This window comes from Myotis yumanensis, unplaced genomic scaffold (genome assembly GCF_028538775.1).
Source record: "Myotis yumanensis isolate MYYU_CA2020_CCGP unplaced genomic scaffold, mMyoYum1.0.hap1 SCAF_1, whole genome shotgun sequence".
NCBI lineage: Eukaryota > Metazoa > Chordata > Mammalia > Chiroptera > Vespertilionidae > Myotis > Myotis yumanensis.
In genome coordinates this window covers 59,495,550-59,520,476 of record NW_027223752.1, presented here as the reverse complement: position 1 = coordinate 59,520,476, position 24,927 = coordinate 59,495,550, and the positions used below count along the sequence as shown (strand labels likewise).

Genomic DNA, 24,927 nt, shown 5'->3' with positions numbered 1-24,927 from the left:
ATCCGCTGAGCCAAACCGGTTAGGGCGAGATTGGTTTTAAATTCAGTTTTGAATAATCTATTAGGTTTAGATAAAAAGGGAAAAATAGGAATAACATGAAGGCAATAACAAAAATGGAAGAAGATAGAAATAAAGCAGATTTGTAGTATGGTACAAATTAAGACATCACTGAAGATTTTTGAGCAAAGAAATGTCATGATAGTAGTATTTGGAAAAAAATAAATCAGGCTCTGTTACACAGGATGGACTGAGAGACAAAAAGCCTTGAATCAAGACCAACAGGTTGTTTAAACAGGATGACAACAGGGTGGTGGCGGTGAAAAGGGCCAGGCTCTACAGGCCTCTTAATGAAAACAAGGACTTCGTTATTTTGGACACAGATATGTCACTCTGTGTTTGGAATCAAATGAGGGTGGTATTGATGTTGCAGAATAAAAAAGAGAAGACCAATGGTGTGCTGATGACCAAAAGGTAGCGAGACTCAAGAGACTGTTTTTTAGACTCACGCATTTCCAAACTAAAGCTAAATCTTCAAGTGTTGCCATTTTCAAGGTAATTCTGTCCCGCATGAGGCAGGCCTCCAGGAATTGGTCATCAGTGTCCCTGGCTTTACATTTTGACAGAGTCTAGACTCCAGGTAATAGAGTGGTTTTCCTTCCCTCTCTGTCTTCCAGGATATAAAGAAAGGGCCCTAATGATGGTCTTCCTCCCCCTCCTCAGATTCCAGTTCAAATATATATGCCTTTATGGTTTATCAATAAAGTGAGAAGTTATGAAGAAAAATAGAGGGACTGTGGTCTAGATGACGTATGCTTCATTAGACTGGGAAGGGTAAAAGGTCACAGAAGACTTACATTCTGCCTTAGACTTGATTTCATTAGTCTGTAAATGGATCACAGACCTTTAGAGGAATAGGACAAAGCCAGTGAATAATGACGAAAATATTCTTAAAAGCATCTACTTCCAAAAAGGGTGGAGTGGTGGTATAGTAACTGTTTTGGTGCTGGTAACAAAATATTTCTGCTTCCTCAAGAACAGGTTCCACAAGGTAAGAACCATTCTCATAATCACTGTCATGTTCTTGTTTTGTTCTCATTTCTCTTGTGTGTACAGTGTTTTCCAGAAACTACATGACAGGTGACATCACAACAGACTCAGTGCAAAAGCAGGTATGTGTGAGAATCCAGCTGTCTTCTAGTAAGCCAATTAGAGATTTGCACAAATGCACAACAATGCCACTCTTCTCACTAAAATATTTTTGCTTTGGAAAATAGTTGTTTCATATGTTAAATATGTGTTATGTTAAATATGTAATGAATCAATGTTTTCATTTTTTAAATTAATCTGTATTTTATTACTTTATTTATTTAAAGAGATTTTTAAATCTTACCTGAGGATATGTATGTTTATTTTTTTATTTTAGAGTGGGAGGGAGAGAAATAGAGGGAAACATCGATGTGAGAGTGAAACATTGATCGGTTACCTCCTATATGTGCCCTGAATGGCAACCTGGGTATGTGACCTGATTGGGAATCGAATCCGTAACCTGAATAATTCCCGGTCAGGACACATACCCAGGTTACCAGTTCGATTCTGGGTTGGGGTGCATACAGAGTCAACCAACTGATGTTTCTCTCTCTCCCTCTGCCTTCTTGTCTCTCTTAAACAAATGAAAATACATCCTCAGGTGAGGATTAAAAATTGTTTTAATTTCTAATAATAAGTATCAGTAGATACAACCTACACAAATAAAAGCTCTTTGGGGTCCTCAATAAGTTTAAGAGTATAAAAAGTAAGACTAAAATATTTGAGATCCCTATTCAAGAACATCAAACCTGAAAATCATTACAATTTTTCTTTTTAATGGCTTCTGTAATCGTTTTCTAGGATGTTAATCCATTTACAAACATTTTTATTTTGGATCAAATCAATGCCTTATCTATTAAATAATTAGAGAATAGATGGTTATATTTATGTCCAAAATATCAGGTTCACATTCATAATGGCCTGATTTCTTAATAACAATGTAAGCTTATCTATCCTATATAATAAAGAGGTAATATGCAAATTGACCCACATGCCATAACACCGTCACAAGATGGTAGTGTACACAGCAGGGGCGGGGCTGGCGGCCACTCCATGCGGCTTCCGCCAGGGTTCTGGTAGCCCCACGGGGCAGTGGGGGTCCCGGCATCTGCTTTGTGCAGCTTCTGCTGGGGTTTCCGCAGCACCCCAAAACATTCATATTTTGGGGGAATGAGGACCTAAGTTTCCATAAATTTAATGCCTGCTTTATGAAGTACTAATTTCTCTTATTGGTTTTCAATGTGTAAGAGAGTGACTTTTAGTTCTGGCCATCATTGACAATCCAGTCTATACACAACTTAAGGACTTTAAGGTGGGACTTTTATCTTATTCTTCCCCAGCCTTTACCTCTTTAGATTGAAACAGCTAATATAGTTTAACTTTTCTTCATAAAATAGTTCTTCCAGTCCTACCTATTTGAACAACTTCTTCAATTACTCCACAATGAATCAAGCACCCAATTCAGTATGTTTTATCCCATCCATTGTATATTTCTCCCATATCTGACTTCTCTGCATCCCTAATAGTCTTCCCTTCCATTCAGGCTCCTGTCATCTACTGCCTGGAAGTCTTGCAGGAACCTTTTAGGTGACATCTCCCCTACTATCAGAGTTACCACCAGAGTGACAGTCAAAAAACGTAAATTTGGTTGTGTTTCTGATTAATTAATTAGTCCCTGCAAAACTCACACTTGTTTTCAACCACTTACAATTAATTATGTTTCACAAACACTGAATACCCCATGATATTTCATACCTGTGAGCATTACATGAGTACTTCCTTCTCTCTCAAATATCCTAGTCCTTTTGTCCACCTGATGAAATCCTCTCACTAGTTAAAACCTAGATCACTTGGCCCATACTTTGAGTTGTTCCTGACCCTTTTATCTGCAACTTCTGTACATTGCAGACCTTTATTGCTACCAGTATCTCACAGTATTTTAACCACTTGTTCGCAGTCTTTCTCCCCTTCTATACTATGAGCTCCCTGAGCACCAGTAGTGGGTCACATTCTTTGCAGGATCCCTTAAGATAGTGAATGGCATGACTTGGCACTAAAACAGTACTTGTTGAAGTGAACTGAAATTTTTTGAAATTCTCCAATTGTACTAGGTCTTTAAACACAGTAGTCAGAAATGTAGGGAGTTTTCCAGGTACAAATACCAAGGCTTAGGAAAATAATGCTTTGTTTGTTTGTTTACTATAATTCTAAATGATATCTAATATTTTAATGGTGTTATTTTTAGAGATAAAAATCTGTCTCTTGCCGTAACCGGTTTGGCTCAGTGGATAGAGCGTCAGCCTGCAGACTGAGAGGTCCCGGGTTCGATTCCGGTCAAGGGCATGTACCTTGGTTGCGGGCACATCTCCAGTGGAAAGTGTGCAGGAGGCAGCTGATCGATGTTTTTCTCTCATCGATGTTTCTAACTCTCTATCTCTCTCTCCCTTCCTCTCTGTAAAAAATCAATAAAATATATTTTTTAAAAAATCTGTCTCTCCTCTATTAAAGGATTTTTAGAAAGATTCAATAAGCCAATATAGTGAGGGCTCTTTATATATTACAAGACTTTTTATAAATATTGTGATTCCTGAGACTAAAAACAATGACTCTGTTGCTTGGAGTAATTTCATTCCAACCACTTAGGCATTTGAGTGTTTTTACTCTGAATCTCAGCTAACCAATCAAACAATATGATCCCCTGAATCTTTTTCCCCCCATATAGTAAGTCTATGAAACCTCTAAGTTATAAAAATTGAACTATATGTAATACTTTGAACAATAAAGAACTATTTTTAAAAATTGAACCAACATTTCACTTTAGGTTAAATGCACTAGAACCTCGAAGTTACAAAATCATGAGAACGAAAAGGCTTTATTAAGATACTAGAGGCCCAGGGCACAAAATTCGTGCACAGCGCGGGGGGGGGGGGGGGGGGGTGGGTCCCCTCAGCCCAGCCTGCACCCTCTCTAATCTGCAGGATTGGGCCTAAACCGGCAGTCAGACATCTGCAGGAGTCCAGCCCCAGCGGTCCAGGGTTCCCAAAGGTGTGGATGAAGTCGGCGAAGAATGAAGGACACGGAGACGGCTCTCTTTATTCTCCGTGGATCTTCCTGTGCCTGGCTGAGGCCACAGAGAGAGATCCAGAGGCAAGCTGAGCCTTTATTTTATAGTCAGAGGTAAACAAGGTAGTGGTTACCATAGTTACACTGTTCTTGTGAGTTTCACTTGTTTTGGCAGCACTTGCTGCACCTCCGTCAACCCATTAGCTTCCCAGATAAGATCTAAGGAGCGTCATAAGGTCAAGCCTAATTATGCTAAGAGGAATGTGCCCTCTAAGCTGGGACTTGTTTGTGACTTTGCCAACAAGTCAGTCTGAGGCTTAACCCTATAGCCACGCCCTACAGACATCCCTCTCACAATATGGGACTGCTGGCTCCTAACTGCTCACCTGTCTGCCTGCCTGATCGCCCCTAACTCCCCCCCCTCCAGCCTGGTTGCCCCTAACTGTCCCCCCTGCCAGCCTGGTTGCCTCACGCAGCCTGTTCAGTCATTACTGTGAGGGCATCCTGACCAATTTGCATATTACCCTTTTATTGGTATAGATAAATCAGATAGCATATAATTTATGTACCATGCAATACACTCATTTAAAGTATATAATTCAATGGTTTTTAGTAAATTCAAAGAGTGTACAATCATCCCATAATCAATTTTAGAATATTTTCATCACTCCAAAATGAAATCCCATATCCTTTAGTTATCACTCCATAATCTTCCGATCTCCTCCCAAATCCAAGCCCTAGGCAATAACTAGTTTGGTGTCTTTCCTCCCCTCAGCTTTACTGAAATATAATTGACATATAGCAGTGTGTACAATGTGATAATCTGATGCACATGTTGGTAAATGATTATCATGTAAGGTTAGTTAACACACTGATTCAATAAGGGTATTTCTTGATCTCACTCTAGTTTTCAGCCAGATCTAAAGCAAGTTCTAAAGATATATATTTTTTAAATTCCCCACTTTTATATTTAACATGTCTTAACTTTTTTGTCCCCTTTGAAAATTCAACCCACTGGCAAAAAAATTTTTCCCCAAGAAGACCAAGCCAGATACTCCTTGGGACTCTCATCAGCACCTTTGAGACTGAAGAAAAAGCAGCATTCATCATTCAACAATGAAATTAAGTCCCATCTTTCTGTTTGTACCTCCTCCATCTGGGCACCAACCCCATCCTCTTCTCTCACCTCTGTGAACCCGATACAGGCATCTCTCTACCTCTCTCCTGCATATTCAAACTCCTCCTAGTTCATTCCTTCAGCCTGTAAAAGTGGTCAAGTCTCTCCCAACCTCAAAAAACAAGAACAACAAAACTCCAGACCTCTCTTTATGGTATGTGTCCCTCTAGCAGCTATTCACCTTCTCTCCTCCCCCTCGGATCAAAACTTTTCTAAAGAATAGTTTATTCTAGTTGCCCCCACTTCTTTCTCTCTGACTTTATGCCTCAAACACCTAGTATGCCTTCTTACCCTATTATTTTATTGAAGCTGTGTCTATGACACTAAGCACTCCTTGTTCTCTTATTTCATTGACTCCTTCTTGTCTCCTTTTTTTTCAAGGGCTCTCCCTGTTCCTCTGTCCTTCCCTTTCAGAGAGTCTCTGTTCTTTTCTCTCTACACATTCTCACTGGGTGAGCTCATCCACTCTTGGTTTTCAGCTACATCCATCTGTTGCTAATGACTCCTCCAAATACATCCTCCAGCTTAGATCCCTATCCTCAGCGCTTCATACTAATAGCTTCAACTGCCTACTGGGCATCTTCACCTGTAATTTGTAAAAGGCACTTCTATTCCTTTATCACATCCCAAATGAAATCATCTTCCTTCTTCCAAGCCTATATCTATCTCAATTTGTCACACCACCATTATGACCTGAGATAGACTACTGACTCCTTTTGCACTCTCTTCCTTCAATCACCTGCTCCCACTGATTTTAAAACCTAAATATATGTCAAATTCATTTATGCGTCTGTTTCAACATCTCTCATTATTAAAGTTTCTTATCTGCCCCAGCTGAATAGCTCAGTTGGTTGGAGCGTCGTCCCAATGTGCTAAAGTTGCAGGTACAATCCCCAGTCAGGGCACATACAAGAATCAAGAAATGAATGCATAAACAGGTGGAACAGCAAATCAATGTTTGTCTGTCTCTTTCTCTCTCTCTCCCTTCATTTAAAATCAATTTAAAAAAATTTTAAATCTTTCATCTGTTCTCTCTGCTTGCATCTCCCTTTTACCCCCAACTTTCAAAAACATCCTCCAGACACACACCAGTGTTTGATATGGATACATGGGTCTCAAAAGAGGCTTCATCTATTAATTTAAAGGCTTCTAAGGTTAATCTATTACTGCTAAACTCAACAAAGAAATAATCTCACAAAAATGTGGTTCTAATTTTTAATGCTGTCATAAAGTACTATGCCTTAACAACTCCTCCTTCCAAATCTTTAAATTGCTTAACCTAATTATTAAAAAAAATTGAATGTATATATCCCTATTACATCAAAAGGAACAAATATCTTTCTTTATACCAACTATATATATTTTAACTCTTTCTGTATGGGTGCATTCTCAATAAACAGATTCATTGGCTAATTTTTTTGCAAAAAAAAAAAAAAATAGTAGTTTGGCATCAATTACTCCAAAACCAAACTGTTTTCTGGTAAGCATACAACAGTATTTAAATATTCCATACTAATTACTTATATTAAAAAACAATGAATAGCCCTAGCTGGTTTGGCTCAATGGATAGAGTGTCGGCTTGTGGACCGAAGGGTCCCAGGTTCCATTCTGGTCAAGGACACATATCTTAGTTGCAGGCTCCTCCTCGGCTTAGGCCCTGGTCCGGGCTCATGCAGGAGGCAACCAATCGATGGATTTCTCTCACATCGATATTTCTCTTTCCCTCTCTCTCCCACTCTCTCTAAAAATCAATGGAAAAATATCCTCAGGTGAGGATTAAAAAAACAAACAAAAAACAGTGAAAGAAACCAAGATGGCGGCATAGGTAAACACCGGAAATTGCTTCCTCGCACAACCACTTCAAAAATACAACTAAAAGACAAAACGGACATCATTCAGAACCACAGGAAGGCTGGCTGAGTGGAAATTCTACAACTAGAAGAAAAGAGAAAAGCACACTGAGACTCAGAGGAGGTGCGGAAGTAAAGTGCAGAGGTACGGAGGCGCACGCGGAAAGGGCTGGCAACTGAGGACTCAGTTGTCTTTTTCAATCGAGAGGGAGTCTCAAGCTCCCAACTGCTCTGAACTCCAGTTCCGGGTGAGTCTCTGGGGACCCAGACTCATACGGGGAGAAACTTGACTGTCTGGCATTGGTCGGAACTCGAGGGCGGCTTTCTCTCAGAGGTGCTTGCAGCGATTACCGGGACACTGAGACACAGGGCCTCTTAGGGTAGGACTGAGGATCAGCCTTAGCTGTTTGCTCCATCTTGTTGATTCCCTGAGACCCCACCCCACCCAAGCTGTGAGCAGAGGCTTTTGCATATGAAAGGCCTGGCCCTTTGCAATCTGAAAATTACCTAACAAACTGCAGCTGGGTCAGAGAGACCCAGAGCTTCCAAAAGAAGGCCCAAGGCCACACAGCAGCTTGCACTGCTTCACAGCTGGGCCTCATTTGGCCACCTCCAAACCCCAAACAAAGAAGAGGAATCTGCAGATCTCTCCATAGCTCCTGCTGGGTAGCCTCAGGCAGAGGCTAAATTAGCACCTCCTTAGAGATCCAAGAGCCAGTGTACCCAGTGGTCAGAGTGGCACCATCCAGATGACAACTCCTCAGATCCATAAGGGACACACTCAGGGGGCAGACTCTATGAGCACCAAAGCCCCACTGAAGCAAGTCTTGCCCCAGAGGGGTGTCTCCAGCACGGAAGTTCTCCCACCATAGACACAGCTGATTCTCACAGCCAATTGGCCTGGAGGCCAATTCCTCCCAGTGATACCTACAACAGTCAAGGCTTAACTACAACAAGACTGTGCACAAAGCCCACAAAGGGGTGCACCAAGAGTGTCCACCTCAGGTAACTGGAGAGGCTGAGCCAGTAGGCGCTATAAGACACCTAGCACAGAAAGCCACTCTATCAACACAGGGAAGTATAAAAAATGCAGAGACAAAGAAACAGGTCACAAATGACAGAAATGGAGGAAAGCAAACTACTGGATATAGAGTTCAAAACTACACTTAAGGTTTTTCAAGAATTTTCTAGAAACCGCCGATAAATTTAGTGAGACCTTCAAGAAATCTAGTGAGACCCTCGAGGATATGAAAAAGGACCAGCTAGAAATTAAGCATACACTGACTGAAATAAAGAATATTATACAGAGTTCCAACAGCAGGCTAGAGGATCACAAGAATCAAGTCAAAGATTTAAAATACGAAGAAGCAAAAAACATCCAACCAGAAAAACAAAAAGAAAAAAGAATCCAAAAATATGAAGAGAGTGTAAGGAGCCTCTGGGACAACTTCAAGCGTACCAACATCCGAATTATGGGGGTGAAGAAGAAGAGAGAGAGCAAGATATTGAAAACCTATTTGAAGAAATAATGACAGAAAACTTCCCCTACCTGGTGAAAGAAATAGACTTACAAGTCCAGGAAGCGCAGAGAACCCCAAACAAAAGGAATCCAAAGAGGACCACACCAAGACACATCATAACTAAAATGCCAAGAGCAAAAGACAGAGAGAGAATCTTAAAAGCAGCAAGAGAAAAACAATCAGTTACCTACAAGGAAGTACCCACACGACTGTCAGCTGATTTCTCAGCAGAAACTATGCAGGTCAGAAGAGAGTGGCAAGAAATATTCAAAGTGATGAATACCAAGTACCTACAACCTAGATTACTTTACCCAGCAAAGCTATCATTCAGAATTGAAGGTCAGATAAAGAGCTTCACAGATAAGAAAAAGCTAAAGGAGTTCATCACCACCAAACCAGTATTATATGAAATGCTGAAAGGTATCCTTTAAGAAGAGGAAGAAGAAGAAAAAGGTAAAGATACAAATTATGAACAACAAATACACATCTATCAACAAGTGAATCTAAAAATCAAGTGAATAAATAATCTGATGACCAGAATAAATTGGTGAATATAATAGAATCAGGGGCATAGAAAGGGAGTGGACTGACTATTCTCTGCCGGGGGGGGGGGGGGGGGGGGGGGAGGTGCGGGAAGAGACTGGACAAAAATCGTACACCTATGGATGAGGACAGTGGTGGGCGGGGTAAGGGCAGAGGGTGGGGTGGGAACCGGGTGGAGGGGAGCTATGGGGGGAAGAAAGAGGAACAACTGTAATAATCGGAACAATAAAGATTTAATTAAAAAACAATGAATATTTCTGCTATTAAAATATGTTATAACTCTGAAGCTATCAATCCCACTATCTGTATAATCACACCATTCATTAGTCTGTAGTTAACCCATGCTTTCATGCTTTGAATCATGCAATTGTTCATAAAACAATGGGCCAGATTAACTATCTCCCAAATCAGAAGAAGATTTTAACCCATTGTATGCCATAAGCGTCTGTAGACGAAAGCGGTGGACCTTCCCCACATGCCACGTGCGTCTATAAAAAAAAAATGTTTTCCCTAAGTGGCAGCCCTGACAAACTTTAAAATTATTTTTTTGTGATAATTTTCATCTGAAAATATTCAAGAACACCCAAATTGTGAGTAATATATTTATTTTTATAATATTCATTGCAAATTGATTTTTTTAATTAAATTCAAAATATTGTGGCGTGTGGGGATGGTTTCCGTTTTAGATGCATGGCAGTTAACTGGTTAATCAGACTTATTTTAGACTAACGGAATCTCTTCTAAGTTAACTAATTAATTAAGTCAACAAATATTTATTCAACATCTAGAACATTCTAGGTACAAAGGATCCAGCAGTGAGCAAAACAGAGACTCTACCCTCAGGGATCTTTGTCTAGTGATGGAGAAAGACAACTAAATCACTATGCAAGTATATAACTTCAAACTGTGATAAATGCTCTAAAGGAAAGTACAAGTGTTATGAAAGCATATCACAGAGGTTATAATAATGATACAAACAACGATGGCCTAACATGTATTTTCTTGCCAGGCAGCATTTTAAGTACTTTACATAATCTAATTTAATTCTCACAATTGTTATTATCCCAATTTTCAGTTGAGAAAACTGAGTCACAGACAGATTACTCAACTTGCTCAAGGTTATACTGCTGGTAAGTTGTGAGGCTGGGATCTGAATCCAGGAAATTTCTGGAGAATCTATATTAATTCTCTGCTGAGTAAAAGTGTGAGGCCCTCAACTTTTTTGTGGAAGATAAAAATTACTGGTTCTACTTCCAAACATTCTACTGCTCAGGTATAAGTTAGTATGTTTTTTTGTTTTCTAGCTGGGTAAGAATATATGTTAAGTTCCTGAATTTCCAAAACAGAATAATACCTTTAAACTCCTGCATACTAGGAATTTGAAGCTATAGGTCTCATCTCAAACAAAAGCATCTCTATTCTTAGGGTCCTCTTAAAGATAGAAAAGGTAAGAATGCATGTAAATTAAATTACTAGTATATACTACCTTAGTCTAAAATTTATTTAGGAACCAAGTATTTTTTTAAAACATGTATCTCTTTTTAAAAGTTGGCCTAATGGGAACACAAGCTATTCCTTTTTTATTATTATCCTAGTTCTAAGCCCACACACTTCTCATCATCAGAGAGAGAGAGAGAGGAAGAGAGGAAGAGAGAGAGAGAGAGGGAGAGAGAGAGAGAGAGTTAGTTTAGAGGTAGGGAAACCATTTAAGAGGCTACTAGAGCAGCAGACTGTGAATTTGCATGATGCAAGAGATTGTAGGAATGGAAGGGACAGCACAAATAAGAGATGTTGTCCATTGAACATCATCTGGCCATTCAAGGGAAATGGTGAGAAGGACCCAAATGGTTCTGAGTTTCTGGCCTATATACAGTACGTACTATATGGAAGGTAGATGGACAGTATGGTGCCAGACCAGAGAGCATAGGAGAAGAGATCAGATGGACTGGTGAACCACCATTACAGACTCATTTCATCAGGATGAGAAGAAACATAATGGCTGTCAGTGACCATTATGTAATAAAAATAAATTTTAAAGCTCTAACAAAAGCATAGGTAGCTTAAGATGTAAAATTTTTCTCTTCTACTAAACCAGTCTATGTAGCTTATACATAAAGGTACATAAAATGCAGAGAAACAGTAATAATTTTCCCATTTTTAATGTGCAGAGGTAAATTATTTGGAGGATAAAATCCCCTACCTGAATGATGAAATAATAGGGGACATATTACAGGAAAATAAGTAATTAAGATCAAATTTCTAGTGGTAGGATTACATATGGTGTTATTTTTGTACTTATTTTTTTTCTATAATATACATAAGTAAGAAAAAGTAATGACATTTTAAAATAAGTTTTATATGCCTATATGGGGCATGAATTGAAGAGCTTATCTTCATAATGTTGTTCTACTACCTGATAAAATCCCTCATCTTTAATTTTTACCTGCCTCCTTTTATTTGTTTTTATTTTTATTTTTTAAAAAATATATTTTATTGATTTTTTACAGAGAGGAAGGGAGAGAGATAGAGAGTTAGAAACATCGATGAGAGAGAAACATCGACCAGCTGCCTCCTGCACATCTCCCACTGGGGATGTGCCCGCAACCCAGGTACATGCCCCTGACCGGAATCGAACCTGGGACCCTTGAGTCCGAAGGCTGACGCTCTATCCACTGAGCCAAACCGGTTTCGGCAGCCTGCCTCCTTTTAAATATTTGAACTTCTCATGCTTTGGGGAACATCACCTATAATCTGTGGATGCTTGATTCTCTCCCCAACCAGTGCCCTCATACTGACAATTACAAGAAAAAGAGTGACTAAATAAAAAAATAAATTACATAAAATTTTATATAAAAACATAGAAACTTCAGAAAAGCATGCAAATATGAATATTTATATTGTAACAGCCTTAAACTTTGTTTCCTTGCAAATATTCTTCTATTTAGATTTTTTTTTTTTTTTAGTGGCGCATTAAGCTGAGTAAATGAATACACTCTTTACAATAAATGTCAGATCCCCCTATAACTTTAGTTCACAAACTATTTTCGGCATTATCAAAACATTTTGCACTTATTTAAATGGCAAAACATCTCCTGTCCTTATGCAAATCTTGGCTTTCTCCTTGGTGTGGACTTTGGTTCTGCCAGTTAGGTATGATTTTACAAGTCTACAGCCTCCTTGTGAAATCTGACCTCTTTCTTCCCTCCACAGTCAGTGCTAACATAAACCAAGAGCCCCACAAGAAGTCATTAAACCTGTGCTGTTAAGAGGCCAGAGCTCTATAAAATAGGCAAGAAACAAGGTCTTAAGAAACATGCGCCGTTCTCAAAAACAACCTTGCAAACACAATAAATGTAAGTGCCTATTTTATTTGTGACTTCCTCCTCTTCACCTGTCTACTTAATCATTTGCTTCTATGATTTATAGTCAGGGGGGAAAAAGATCAAAGAGGGAAATGTTGATTAGAAAGCAGAATATATATGTGTTTCTACACTGGAAATGTAAGACTACAATATTATACTAATGTGCCATCTATGCTTCCAAAAGGTTGCTATGAATTAAATACTTAATATATGTTGATTCTAAAAACCAGCTAAAAATTATGGATACAGTCTGAAATCACAAGCCATTCAATAATCTAAAATAACTTCGCAGACTATTCCCTAATGTAAGAAAAACATCACTTTCTTTTGTAAATTGCATTTAAAGTATTATTTCACTAAACAGAAAACACTCCAGTCCATCAGAATCTTGATGCAGGGTTTACACAGGTGGTCCTGATGCTGCGGATCAGCCAGGGGTTCTGGAGACCTCAGCTGGCCAAGGACTGCATCCGTTGCTCCTGCCACACCCCCTCCTTAGAGAGTCCTCAATGGCAAGGGAATCTGGCCAGTAGTCACTTTCTAGGGCCTCTGTGCTGTTTCCACAGCTCTGTCGCCAATCAGTAGTTCTGGGGAAACCTAAACGCAGCTCATCAAGAAAACAGGGCGATTTCTCAGACTTCTGAATACTCACAATTTCAGAGTTCCTTGTGGAGTGTGTGTGTGTGTGTGTGTGTGTATGAGAGAGAGAGAACGAGAGAGAGAGAGCTTCAAGTTTATTTCTATGACACCGGTCTTTCAAATCATGCATTTGTCTACTGCAGGCTTTCCTAATCAAAATGCAGTAGTAACTTCTTATCTCATCTGGTCCAATTTGCTTTTAATCTTCAAACTTGAAGACTGACCTACAACTGAACAGGAAGTAAGCCAAGAGACCTGACCCATCTAACGAAAGCATCAAGCTAACTGATGCTTTACCTACTTGAGGTAAAAACCAATCAAGGTACAAGTTACAAATAGACGTTGGAAACTTGTATATCCTTAAGACTGGGCAAGGATATACAGTGGGGCCTTGACTACAGAGTGTCCCGACTAACGAGTTTTTCAAGATACCAGCTGTCTCTCGGCCGATTTTTTGCATTGAGTTGATAGAGTAATTTGAGTTAAGGAGCTCCTTAACGAGCTCGGTCTCAGAACGAATTAAACTCGTAAGTCAAGGCCCCACTGTACTTGTACTTAAAAAAAATTGTGTCACAATAAATTTCACCTGTTTAATAAAAATAATGTAATACAAAACAGATGTGATCACTGTGTCTTGGGTGTCCACCTCTTTTTTTTTTTTTTCAGCTGAACTGAGTACACCATAGCTATTCTTAACTGACTTCTAGGGAATTTAGTATCCTGCTTGAATCTGTGGTTATTCTGATAACCAGGTGCTAAGAGGTATGCATTTGTTTTTCAAAGTTATATTTTGATTAAAATACGTGTCCAAATAAATGTAAATAATATGAAGGCTAGAATCTTTCTAAGTTGGGAACCAGGGACTTTCAGAAATACATCCTACAAGCAAAGTTTCCATGGACTAGATTGCTTCCCACTATATTCCTACTGTATCCATATTAAAAGACTAGTAACACCTGAGAATTCCTTGCTTCTTTGATATTTCATCAACCCTGTTTTGACAAATGCCAGACATGGTATTCTGCAAACTCAATTCCTTTGTCTGAAAAGAGTGATACAAAGTTCTTCAAGTCCCCTCCTATCAGCAGAGCCGTTCACTGCTATTCAAAATTCCTTTTTTACTTTTCAAGGATAGCTGACATATAAGATTAGTTTCAAGTATACACCCTTGTGATTATACATTACATAACTTAATAAGTGATCATCCCAATAAATCCTGTATCCATATGACACAATACATAGTTATTAGAATATTATTAGTATATCAGAAGCCCAGTGCACAAAATTCGTGCACTGAGGGTGGAGGGGTCCCCCTCAGCTTGGCCTGTGCCCTCTTGCAGTCCGGGGTCCCTCAGGGGATATCTGCCTGCTAGTTCTGGGGATCAGGCCTAAGCTAGTAGTCAGACATCCCTCTCACAATCCAGGGCTCTCGCGGTTCGGGACCCCTCGCTCCTTACCGCCCCGCCTGCAGTGGAGGCAGGAGAGGCTCCCGCCACCACCGCTGCTCTCGCCAGCCGTGAGCCCGGTTTCTGGCTGAGTGGCACTCTCCCTGTGGGAGTGCACTGACCACCAGGGGGCAGCTCCTGCACTGAGCGTCTGCCCCCTGGTGGTCAGTGCACGACATAGCAACTGGTCATTCCACCATTCGGTCGATTTGCATATTAGGGTTTTATTATATAGGATTCCTTTACTGTACTTTACACCCCCATGACTATTCTGTAACTACCAATTCGCATTTCTTAATCCCTTCACCTTTTTTACCCATCTCTCCAACCCCCCTTCCCATAAGGCAACCAACAAAATGTTCTCTGTATCTGAGTCTGTTTCTCTTCTGCTTCTTCATTTATTTTGTTTAGATTCATTTGTTGATAGATATGTATTTATTGCCATTTTATTGTTCATATTTTTTATCTTCTTCTTAAAGAAGACTCTTCAACATTACATGCATTCCTTTACTTTTTTCTTGTCTGGGAAGCTCTTTTCTCTGTCCTTTGATTTGAAATGATAGCTTTGCTGAGTAATCTTGGTTGCAGGTCCTTGCTTTTCATCACCTTGAATATTTCTTGCCAATCCCTTCTGGCCTGCAAAGTTTCTGTTGAGAAATAAGCTAACAGTGTATGAGAGCTCCCTTGTAGCTAACTAACTACTTTTCTCTTGCTGCTTTTAATATTCTGTTTGTGGTTAACCTTTTTCATTTTAATTATGATGTATCTTGGTATAGACCCCTTAGGGCTCATCTTGTTTGGGACTCTGCACTTCCTGGACTTGTATGTCTGTTTCCTTCACCAGGTTAGGGAGGTTTTCTGTCATTTTTTCAAATAGGTTTTCAACTTCTTGCTCTTTCTCTTCTCCTAGCACTCCCATGATGAGTGTTGGTATGATTGAAGTTATCCCAGAGGCTCCTTACACTATTTTCATTTCTTTTTGCTGTTCTGATTGGGTGTTTTCTGCTTCCTTATCTTCCAAATCGCTGATCTGATTTTCAGCTTCACCTACTCTACTGTTGATTTCCTGTAAATTATTCTTCATTGAAGATAGTGTATCCTTCATTTCTGACTAGTTCTTTTTTATGGTTTCCATGTCCTTTTCCATGATGTTGAGGTTCTCTCTAAGTTCAACTATGTTTCCTCTAAGTTCATTGAGCATCCTTATAACCAGTGTTTTGAACTCTGCATATAGTAGATTGCTGGTCTCCATTTTGTTTAGTTCTTTTCTGGAGTTTTGTTCTGTTCTTTCATTTTTGGACATGTTTCTTTGTCTCCTTATTTTGGTAGCCTCTCTCTGTTTCTATGCATCAGGTAGAGCTGCTACATTTCCAAGGCTTGGAAGAGTAGCCTAATACAGTTGGTGTCCTGTAGGGTCCAGTGGCACAGACTCCCCAATCACCCAAGCTGAGTACTACAGGTACACTCTCTCCCTTCTCTGAGAACACCCTCTCATTGTAGTTGAGCCTTGATTACTGTTGGCATGTCAATGGAAGGGATTTACTACTAAGCTGATCAGCTGCAAGGTCTGGCTGTGACCACCGAGCATTGTGGAGGATCAGCTGTGCATTGGCCTACCTCATAGAGCAGGGCTTACTTCAGTGGGGCTATAGTGCCTGCTAAGTCCACCCCTGAATGTGTCACTATGGAGGTGGCTGTGTGGTAGTATGTGGTTTGAAGCTGTCCAGAAGGTGCACTGGCTCTGGAGCCTCCCAGGTGGTGCAAGCCAAGATTAGCTTCCACCCGTGTTCTGTCCAGGGACACCTGGCTTGAACTACAAAGCAATCTGCAAATGGCTGCTATTTGTGCGGGGGCTTGGAGGTGCCCAGGAGAGTACAAGTTGTGAACTGAGGTTGACCGCTGCTAGGGCCAGACCTGGAGCCACTTAACAAGAGGTATGGGACATGCTGAGGTCAGATGCTGCTTGTTTGAGAGAGTTTAGGAAAAGTCTAAAGCGTAAGTCAAGACAGGCCATTTGTATGAAAAAGCCACTGGAAACAACTTGGGTGGGCCAGCAAGTTGGTAGGGCGAGGTCTCAGAGAATCAAGGGGGAGAGGGAAGGGGAGACAATGATAGCCAGGTTGATGGAGACTTAGATAGGTTGCCCCTGCCAGTTTTGTGGGGGAAGGGCAACAATGGCCTCTGACAGCACTTCAGTCTGGGAGAAAGTTTCCCCCACAACTCTCACTCTGACGCCATATAATTCAGTTCCTCCCTGTGACCCCTCCGTCTTACTCAGCCACAATTCCCACAAGTTTTTATAGCCAGAAGTTGTAGGGACTTCTCTTCACAGCATTGAAAGCCTGGGGTTGGTAGCCTGATGTGGGGCTGAGACCCTTCACTTCTCAGGGAGTCCTCGACAGATGATATATTCTTCCCAATTTTTTGGTTTTGTTAATCCTCTCGGGAGAGGGAGAGGGAGGGGAGGAAGGGAGGAGGAAGGGGAAAGGAGAGGGAGAGGGAGAGGGAGAGAGGTAGGGGGAGAGGGAGAGGGAGAGGGAAACATCGATGCAAGAGAGAGAGACACTGATTGGTTGCCTTCTGCATGTGCCCCGACGGGGGCTGGGGATCAAACCTGCAACCCAGGTATGTGTCCTTGACTGGGAATCAAACCCATGACCCTTCAGTGCACAGGCTGACATTCTAACCAATAAGCCACACTGGCCAGACTCCCTCCCAATTTTTATTCAACACTCGTGTGTGTGGGACCACCCCATTCTGCATCTCTGCCCCTCCTACCAGTCTCCATGTGGCCTCTTCTTCATATATTTAGTTGTGGGACTTCTCTTCAGCTAGATTACAGGCAGTTCTGAATAATTGTTATTCTGTAGTTTAGTGTAATTTTGATATGGTTGTGGGAAGATGCCAGTACTGTGTTTACCTATGCTGCCACCTTGACAGGAAGTCCTCAACAATTGTTATTAATGATTGGTTTCAGAAATTCTCTAACTTTCCAATTTATTCAGGTTCTCAACCACTTTTACCCTAAATTCCTTGAATTCAGAGAACATGTCCTACCTGTCCATGTGTTGCTAGGAGCCAGAAGAATGCTCTGCATACAATAGGCTCAATAGTGGTTTCTGAATGAACTCAATGAACCACATCACCAGCTCCCTTCTGTCTGCAACAGAAAACTCTGCCTCTTATCTCCATGAAAAAATGAATATAATTATGGCTATATCACTCCCTACTGTATAACCCTGAGCAAAACACTTACTTTTTTTTTCTTTCTTTTTACTTTTTGATTTTTTTCATTATTTTGTCTTATTTTGACAAACCCTTGTGTGGAGGGCTGACTTTCAATAGATCGCAGCGAGGGAGCTGCTCTGCTCTGTACGAAACCCCGACCCAGGAGCAGGTCATCTACGAATGGTTTTAGCAACAGGTTCACCAGGAACACGCATTGCGTGAAGGGCAGGGGGCAGCCCCCTTTCTGGCCACACCGTTTCCCAGAATGAGGGGCTTTCTGCGCCGGACCCCAGTCCAGAAGTGGGGCGCGATGCAGCAGACCGCTGGCAGGGATGGCGGGGGACTGACTATCCAAGGCCAACCAAGGCTCCAAAGCGAGGGATTCTGAATTAGAGGCATTCAGTCATAATCCCACAGAGCAGTGGTTCTCAACCTTCTGGCCCTTTAAATACAGTTCCTCATGCTGTGACCCAACCATAAAATTAGTTTCGTTGCTGCTTCATAACTGTAATGTTGCTACTGTTATGAATCATAATGTAACTATCTGATATGCAGGATGGTCTTCGGCGACCCCTGTGAAAGGGTCGTTCGACCGCCAAAGGGGTCACGACCCACAGGCTGAGAACCGCTGCCACAGATGGTAGTTTAGCTCCATTGGCTCCTAAGCCAAGCACATACACCAAATGTCTGAATCTGACACTTACTCTTCCTAATCATATTTTGTTATCTAAAATAGGGTTCTTATATGGTTTTTATGGATTACAAATAGTAAGGCATACAAAGCATTTAACATGAAGCACTTAATTTAGCTATTTCTATTATTTTATTGCACATGATTTCTTCCTTATCATCTAAAAATCTCTCCCTCTTCACCTAGTTACTCTTCCTTCACTCTTGGTTCTGACCAAGAAGTAGCCATTCCAACTTGTGCCACGGTTAACTTTGTCCTGAAACTCTTAATCCCACCCCTGAATACCTTCTCTGGGCCCCTATTTCATCTGTTATTCTCATTCTCTTGCATCACTCTCTCATTACTAGTTTCTTCCTCAATGACTATAAATATGCTTATATCTTTCTTATTCCAAAAATCAGTAGAGATCCCAGGCCAGGCTAACATTAGTCCATCTCTTTTCTGTCACTCTGGTTCTTCTAGAATGACTCCATCCACTTTACTTCTGCTGGGGCAAGGGATGGAGAGGAAGAAAGAAGGAAGGGAGAAGAGACACAGGTATATTTGCAGGACTGAGAAGCCTCCTGGGAAATTTTTTCTCTTAAGAGAAGTAGTAGAAATCATAAGTTCGGTTCAGAAACAATCAACCAGTTTAGGGTAGTGAGTTGTGTCAGAATTCATGGCTGCCTGACTCTCAAATTAGGCAAACCATAAAGACTCACAAATATCCTATCTAATAAAAAGGGAACATGCTAATTAACCCTCATGCTGTCAAAGATGGCGGCGCCCACAGCCAATAAGGAGGGAATATGCTAATTGACTGCCACACCCTCAAAGATGATGGCACCCACAGCCACAAGATGGAGGCGCCCAGTCTCCTCAGCCCTGCTGGGGTGGCAGGCGCGCGGTAAGGCCGGGCCTGCCCCCAGGCAGGCCTGGCTGCTCCATGTGCCTAACTCCGGAGACCCCCAGTCCCTTTAGCCCCCCAGCTGCCCAGGGCTGCCCGAGGCTCAGGTAACCAGGGCCGGCCGAGGCTTGCACTGCCGGCAGTGGCAGCAGCAGAGGTATGATGGGGTGTCACCTTCTCCTGATCGCCGGGTTGCCTCCCACCCCTGAGGGCTCCTGGACTGTGAGAGGGGACAGGCCGGGCTGAGGGACCCCCCCTCCACTGCATGAATTTTCATGCACCAGGCCTCTAGTGCTTATATAAAAGAAGAGATGAAAGGGGAGAGGGAAGATGCATTTGGGCTACTGGCTAAAACTTTTGAAAGTTTTAAGAAGACTATTTCCAGTGGAAGACAAAGGGGCAGAGAAATGTATGCTCACCATTTGGAGTTACTATTGTACAACCTGGAATGGGGTCTAGAAAACAGACGTCATCCACTGTGCCTGACCAGAAAACACTTCCAGGAAGAAACCATGATCTTCACCTAAAGATAATACTCAATAAGCAAAGAAAAGAGGATGGTGACTCCCGGGATCCTGAATATAGGAACTAAACCAAACTGGAACTGACTGAAAACCTACCTCTCCGATATTATCTGTTTTTACTTTTCACCTGTCAAGATACTGTTGTTCAGAGTTTACTCATACTGTAATGCCTAGTGTACCCCTGTAGAGATGCCTGCTATATCTGTATTTATTTGAGACTTGACAATCAATTTTCATCTTAGAGAAAAAATATAATCATTGACTTTGTTGTCCAGAGACCAAGAAAGTTCCCTTGCTCCTTTCCTTCTTTTCTGCCTCCATTCCTTTCTCTCACACTCTCTTCCCACGTTTCTTTATTCCTTTGTCTCTGGCAGACATTTTGGGACAATAATGGTGGCCTGAAATGGAGAAATGACTGGGGATGGAGATACGAGAGTCATTTGGGAGATGGAATCAATATGACCAGAACTTAGCGACAAGTGTGCCAAGAGGGCATGATAACAAACACTCTTATGCACTGATGTTGGCAGTATAATGTCAAAAAATGATTAATGTGCCCTAGCCATGTGGCTAAGCTGGTTGGAGCATCGTCCTGTGCACCAAAAGATTGCAGGTTCAATTCCTGGTCAGAGCACATACCTAGGTTGGGGTTTGATCTCCAGTAGGAGAGTATATGGGAGGCAACCAATCAATATTTCTCACATCAATGTTCCTCTCTCTCCCCCTCCCTTCCTCTCTCTCTAAAATCAATAAACATACCATCAGTGAGGATCAAAGAAAAACATCTCTATATATAAAAGCCTGAACCAGTGGTTGGCAAACTCATTAGTCAACAGAGCCAAATATCAACAGTACAACAATTGAAATTTCTATTGAGAGCCAAATTTTTTAAACTTAAACTATATAGGCATGTACATTGTTATTAACTTAATTAGGGTACTCCTAAGCTGGCCTTTGCTAAAAACGTCCTCAATCTGATTGAGGTACGTTCGCTGTGGTCGACCCCTTCCAACTCTCCCATCCACACTCATCTTGTATACTTATTTTGTCTTTCTCCTTTCGTTCATCCTCTCTATATGTCCAAACCACCTCAACACACCTTTCTCAATCCTCGACACTACATCTTCTTTCACTCCACAACATCCCTGTACATGCGTGCCCGCACGTGGTATTTTGTGGAAGAGCCACATTCAAGGGGCCAAAGAGCCGCATGTGGCTCGCGAGCCATGGTTTGCCGGCCACTGGCCTAAATGACCGTTATGACCAAACAATCAGAACAACTGGTCAATCAGTTGCTATCATGTGCACTGACCACCAGGGGGCAGACGCTCAATGCAAAGAGCTGCCCCCTGGTGGTCAGTGCACTCCCACAGCCAAGTTCCCGCAGCCGGTAAACCACCTCCCACGGCCCCTCCTCCCCCTCCTTGTGGCCAGCCGCCCCCCTGCACCCCAATAGGCCTCGATCACTGGCCAGGCAGAGGGACCCCACCCGTGCACGAATTCATGCACTGGGCCTCTAGTTAACATATAACAAAAAAGAAAAAAGCCTAAGAAAGCTATAAATTCAATTACTGGGACTTACGTAGCCCTTAAAATAACTATATCACTACATGAGGAAAAACTTGTGATATGCTAAGTATAAAAAAAAAAGATACAAAATTATATTGACAACTTTCTTCTCATGATAGCTCAACTAGGAATTCCACTCTTACAATTTCTTTTATTCTTAATAAAATATGAACAGGCAAACCAAAACTTTTGCAGGCTCTAAGAGTTATTAGCACTATTATTAAGTTTTAATAAATTGGTGCTCGCCAATATTGATGTGGAAAGAGTGAACAATACGATGTGAGTCCATTTGACTAGGAAAAAAAAGCAAAAATTTAAGCAAAGACATTTTCTTTCTTTGAAAAACTTAGGAATAGTTCCATGAGAATTCAAAAAATGTTTTCAAAACTGAGGGAGGAAATTCTGTTTGCTGGTTGACTGAATAAATGAATGAATATGTAATTAGCTACTATAAATGTGTAATAAACATTTGTTAGTAATAAAAATCAATGTGAAAATGCTGTTTGTTATTCACTTTAAAGAATATGGCAAAAGATTTCCAAATTAGGTAGAAGCTTGAATGACCTTCATGATCTCAGAAGTCCTTTCATTGACACAATTCTAGGGGAATATATTGTGCTCTCAGTAGCTACATCACTGGTTGCTGTGACACAATCTCCAGAGATCCTGGAGTAAGGGGGTCTCAGTTTTGGTCTTTGCTCACTCACTCATTGCCTTTAACATGTAATCTTAGATAGGTCATAATCTCCCTTGAGGTAGTGCTATCACCTTGCAGGCTCTTTTGAGGAGGAAATAAGAGTAAAGGTCTGAGTGTTCTGTAAGCCCCACTAGGGTTCCAGATCTAGGGCATAAGTGGACCTTAGCTACAGTGTAAGAAGCAGAGCAAATTGGGAAACAGGACTGGAGTAAGGTCAGGATATAGAGTAAGAGCAGAGTGAACTTTTTGGGCATCTTTTGATAATCCAATATGGGGTCACTGTCAGCCTTGACAGAATGTCTAGTGGCAATATGACAAAGACTGAGGTCATGGGGTATAACAGGAACACCAATGGGAAGGCCCCAGAACATCCAAAACCACTCAGATAAGGACTCTAACTGGACACTGATATGAGAGGGACCACCACACACTGGGATATAAGATCTCACAGCTTTGGCCATTCAACACTTGAGCTTGGCTGTACCATGGGTCACGCTCCTAGTCCAATAGGACTTCCACTCCACCAAACACGTGCTGCCACTGTAGCTGCCGCCTAGCTTGATGCCCCCCTCCATCCACAGATGCCACTTGTGATTGGAACTTTGTGCCAGACGCTTGGTCTGCCGCTCTATCTCGTAAGCTCCCCCTCTCTGTATGAAACCTGCGTGTAGCTCTATTGGCTTATTGGGGAGGTCTCCACTAATAAACCTAGCATTGTGGAAAGACACAAACGTGTGTGTGACTTCTTTCAGGGGTGTTCCCTTGCTCACGACAGTCAGGGACCTATATTCTCTACGAGCTCTACCATAAATGAGCTATGAATGACCTGCCAAAAGTAGCTCTTTGGCTCTTAGTGTCCTCATACACAAAATGGTAGCACTCTTCTCAGCAATCACTGCCATGCCTTCCAGTTCTACAGAACCTTCCCAGAGCCACAGTTTGGTATGTCCGATCCATCTTCTAACTTAGTCTGATGGGGTTTATGGACCAATAGAGACTACTGGTCTGGCTACAAGCATTGTAGCCATTTTAAAAATGACATAACATTGCATATCTTAATCTTTGATGCTATGTTATGAACTCTACATAATTTTCAGTGGCAAACTTAAAAAGGCCGAGTTTTAATTGTTAAACAGAGGACTCTTTTTGGTAGGTGCCCCCTACTTTTCTACCTTTTGACACCCCTCCCAATGCATACACTCAATAAAAGAACAAGGGTCAATAACAGCATCTGTCACCTAAAATAAACAAAGGAGCTCAAGCATCAGAAATTAGCAGTTATTTCAATGGGCCTATAGGGCAATAGTGCTTTCTTCATAACTGCCCATGATTAAATGTCTACTGAAATGAAATTAACTCATAATTAGTTTTGATGAGAATGTGCTTAATGTGAAACTAGAAGACTTAGAATGAGACTAAATGAGTTAAAATCATTCCTAATTTTCTTACCTTAAATATGTTCAGCATCATTATTATTCTGTGTGTTTGAGTTCTAGTAAACAAGGAGGGAGGCAGTGACATAGTTATGTCTGTGCATAAACATAGGTATTATAAACCACAAGAATGTGCTGGGGCTTAGAGACTTACATTAGCCAACAGATACCAGGCCTGTGGAAAAGGAGAGGACAGGTGTGTTCTCTTTGGTCTAAAGGGCTTTGGACAAGTCTGGAGCAGGGAAACCCTTAATCCAGAAAGTAGCATGAATATACTAGGTAGTCAGTAGATGTTAAGAGGGTTGCACACAAAATATATGAAAAAAAGAAGTGGTAAAAGACAGGCAATTTTGTCCAGGCCAAGCCTATCTATAATATGCTTTTATTATTATAGATAGCCTTGCTTCGACCTTCTGGATGAAGCTGGGGCTGCAAGGGAAGCCCGGGTCCCTGGTGCCAGAGGGAAGCCGGTGCTGGCAGCCAGGGGAAGGAAGGCCTACTCTTGCATGAATTCCGTGCATCGGGCCTCTAGTTCTTATATGAAGAATAAAAAGCTATATCCCAGTATAAAATGTTAATGGAAAGGCAAAGGAACAAGAATAGCCAAGACAATTTTGAAACAGAAAATCGGAAGACACACACTGCTTGATTTAAAGACATAATAATATCAAGAAATATAATAAAACTACAGTAATGAAAGAAGTATACTGGATAAGACAAACAAATCAATGGAACAGAAGAAAAGTACAGAAATAAACTAATACAAATATGTCAACTGATTTTTTTACTAGCAACATTACTTGTCTTCTTTTCTAGAGCTGATAAATGAAAATAAACCACTATTTACTTTGCCTTTTATCTTTTCCAACTGCTACTTAATCTTGAGTTTAAAAATATTTTTTTAAATAATCAGTCTCCATATGGTCCTCTCATAATCTTAGACAGAATCCTGTTAGTTGGGAGTAAAATCTGATCTCACTTTGAAAGACATCCCCAACTGGGATTTTCCTCTTCTCAAATTATCTGTCTCCCCAGCAACAGTGTGTGGTCACAGAAGTGTATGAGAGATGCTAATGCGTTTATCAAGTGATTATTCTTGGCCCCTCTACTGGCAAAAACAAGCAGGAAACGGTACAGAAAAAAAACATGCATAGCAAGCCACATTAACCAGCTTCAAAGCTGTTCAACTTGTGTGGCTCCTATGAATTCAAGGG

At 41.1% G+C, this 24,927-nt stretch overlaps 1 protein-coding gene across 1 annotated transcript in view; it reads right to left on the bottom strand.

The window, feature by feature from the left end:
• PRTG (protogenin) overlaps positions 1-24,927 on the bottom strand; it is a 124,574-nt gene that overhangs the window by 61,834 nt on the left and 37,813 nt on the right. The gene's annotated exons all lie outside the window — the stretch shown is intronic.